At 33.2% G+C, this 3,628-nt stretch overlaps 1 pseudogene; it reads right to left on the reverse strand.

Annotated features, from left to right (window-relative positions):
• Positions 1-694: 694 nt before the first annotated feature.
• Positions 695-2,458, reverse strand: LOC112778122 (alpha-galactosidase-like; annotated as a pseudogene).
• Positions 2,459-3,628: the final 1,170 nt, after the last annotated feature.

The raw sequence follows: 3,628 nt of genomic DNA on the forward strand, positions 1-3,628 counted from the left end.
TTTTGAGCAACCAGCACGCTTTTGAAAGGGTCACATCTGCTAGTAGCTAGAGATATGACTACGCTTTAAAGCGTGGTGAAAAGTGGCTACTGTACGGAATAGTTACGCTTTCAAAGCGTGGCTATAAGTTTGTTAAGTTCAACTGTTTTTTTTAATCTTGAATAAATGACCATTTGTACCCATAAAAGATGAAAACGCTGACATATGTACCCACACTAGATCGAAACTAAACTTGTACCCACGCAAGATGCCCTCCGTGTGACAAAAGTACACTGTCTTTAGAGGGTTGGAGTGCTACGTAGGGTACTTTGTCACACGGAGGGTATCTTGTGTGGGTACAAGTTTAGTTTCGATTTAGTGTGGGTACATATATCAGTGTTTTCATCTTTTATGGGTACAAATGGTCATTTATTCTTTAATCTTCGTAATAAAACCTAACAAAATTCATAGATAATATAAAATTTAGACAATATGCAACCTTCATAACAATTTTAATTACTATTAACAATATAAAACCTTCATAAACTTGTACACCAAATATAGTGGTTGATAACATGACAAGCTCTAACAAAAAACCAAAGTCATAAACAACTACCCATAAATTTGTAATACATGCATTACAATTCCAATAACTATTACATTATCTATTTCCTTTACATACTCAACTACAAATATGAAACTTCATGATTACTAATCATCCATAACAAATATGAGGCTCACATGCCTCCATATTGTTTGAGCTAAAAGAGTTGATCTCCAAAAGGATAGGGTTTGTGATAAGGCCATATGTTGTAGGATCAATTTTTCGTAGATCCCCTCCATACATTAGGGGAGACTCTGCTATCACCCAAAGTATTATCTGTAAGTCAATACAACCAGTCAGTGTGTACTGATAATACATGTCACACATCAAAATTTGCATGACAATTTGGGAAAGCAACTTAATTGTGCTTTTACAAATACCTGTGTCTTTTGCTTTTCTAGATTGAGTCTATAATACCTGTGTGGACCTTCATTTACACTACCGGATTTTGATGATCATCAACATTACCATGAGTATCATTTATAAAATGAGTTTGTAGCAATTATCAATGATAGATGATTTTAAACATCTTTTGTATTTGTAAACAAACAGAATCAGTGAAGCAATAATATCTTCATATTAACAGAATAAATATGTTTGATGAGAATCCTCCATAGTTCTAGTGCTTTATGATTCGGGTATCTAACAAAAAGTAATTTCTATATAATACCAGGATCTGCTAGCTATCCAAATGGAAGCATGTCCAAATAGGCCAGGATTTCCCATTTAAGCCAGTTGCTCCTATCAGATTAGCAGTTGCAAAATTTCTGATTCAAAATTGAATAAACTAACTTTATTGTATAGCCAAGGATGGAGAAGCATCATTATTGAAAGGTAATATAAAGTGATACAATGCAAGCACCCAAACTGAAATAGAACAATTATTTAATAACCTCGTTACGTCAAAGTGACCTTTTACATCCCACCATGTATCCCATTCATCTCCTGTAATACGATACATGATGACCAGTCCAATGACATCCTTGGCCATGGCTGGTGTCACACTAGTTCCAAGAGACAAGGAACATACAATGGAGCGATCAAGCTTCCTTAGAACCTGAAATGACATGTCACATTGTAAATTGGTCAATGAATCTGCCAAGATATTTACTGATCAGGAGTAAAGGAAACTGCATAATACCTCTGATACATAGCTTATTTCACTTAAATCCAAGTCATCACCAAATACATAGTCATGTTTCACTGCAAGTATAAAACAAATTACTGGTTGCTAAATTTTAAATACCATTGAGTAATTTCTTCATACATGAATAAACAAATATAATCTTCTTTACCTTTTTTAATTCAGAGTATCCCCTAATTAGTACATAAAAAATAATCAATCTAATCTTCAAGATTTACTCAACTCTCTAACAAATGAAAACATAATCCATGGTTGACTATTTTAAAAGTGTGGCCAAAAGATAATCCTTTTCTTAATTTTAGTTGAACTAGAAGCTTTGAAATTTGATATATGAAATCACTGACTGAAAGTTATAGAACCACTAAAATATCAACTCTATCTCACTCTTCCTAAACAACAATCTCCCAAAAACAAATAGTACACATAGTGTATAGAAGAAAAGCTGATGCATTATATTGCTTAAATTTATCTGAGACATGAGTATGATGATATATCACATATATAAATTGACTATAAATTATATCTCAATTACCAAAATCAACACCCCATGAAGCATACTGCTCATAAAGGGATCTCAATAAAGCTTTCCCAGCTCCCAATGATGTACTCACACTCATGAAACCATGAGGCATCCATGCACAAGTCCTTGCTAGGATTGCTATCTCTTTGGCACCCCAAACTCGACCAGATTCTTGATAAGCACCTCCCTTATAAATTGAAAGAAGAGGAATTGAAGATCAGCAACAAAATTTAGCTTAAGGTAAAAACAACATTCCCAAATCTTTATCCAAGAAACTTAGCTGCCATGACCAACATTAGCTTAGAAAGAACAATGACTTATCTCTAAAAACAACATTCCCAAATCTAATTTTTTTTATATGCGCTATTGTGATTAAACTACAAATAGTAGTTAGATTAGTTGTTTACTGATTAACAATGCTTAGTTAAAGTAGTGATTAACTAGATTAGTAGTTTTTCTGGAGTTTAGGTAGGTTTCTAATGTTAGGTTAAATAGGCAGTAGAAATAAAATGAGAATGTAAATTAGTTTAATTTTTTATATTTAATGTAATTCTTAAGCTTTAGGTTAAAGGCCTAGTAATTTAGTTAAAAATCTAAGTCGTTCAAAATTTATTTAGTTTGGGTTGGTTAAAATTTTTAATAATTTAATTTAGTTTAATTTATTTAGAATTAATATATTTAGGGTTATTTAGGATTAATTATTTAGGATTAAATTATTAAAGATTAATTTATCAAATTATTGAATGTAGTTTAATTTTATTAAATTATTAATTTATTTAATGTAACTTGTGATGGTTCTAAAAGAAATTTTTTCATCATGGTACAACCACATCGATGTATTACCAGCATGAGGAAGCAGCATGGTATGACCCTAGATGACAAGATTATACCATACCTGCACATGGCCGGCTTAGCCCCCCTTGCGAGGCTCAACGACCACTAGTTTAGGTTGGATAAGCCACTGGTCAGTGCATTTGTAAAGCGGTGATAGCCCGAGACTCACACTTTTCATATGCCATTCGGAGAGTGCACGATTACACTTTAGGATGTTGCGTACCATTTAGGGCTTCCCATCGACGGACATTACATCAGCAGATACTTGATAGATTTCCAGCGGTTTATTGATGGCGGGAGACCTGCATGGGATTGGTTCCAGGAGTTGTTGGGTGTGTTGCCTTCGGCGGACTGCATCGACAAGTTCATGGTGAAGTGCTGATAGACCCATATTTTATGATATATTTTGTGCTCAATTTAAGTGATTTATTCAATCCTTCACCCACTTATTCATGTAAATTGTATGGTTTTACTTTCCCTTCCTTATTATGTGATATATGTGAAAAACACGTTTCCTATGCTTTAAAAATATTAATTTTAATTACCC

The sequence above is a fragment of the Arachis hypogaea genome, chromosome 19 (assembly GCF_003086295.3).
Source record: "Arachis hypogaea cultivar Tifrunner chromosome 19, arahy.Tifrunner.gnm2.J5K5, whole genome shotgun sequence".
NCBI lineage: Eukaryota > Viridiplantae > Streptophyta > Magnoliopsida > Fabales > Fabaceae > Arachis > Arachis hypogaea.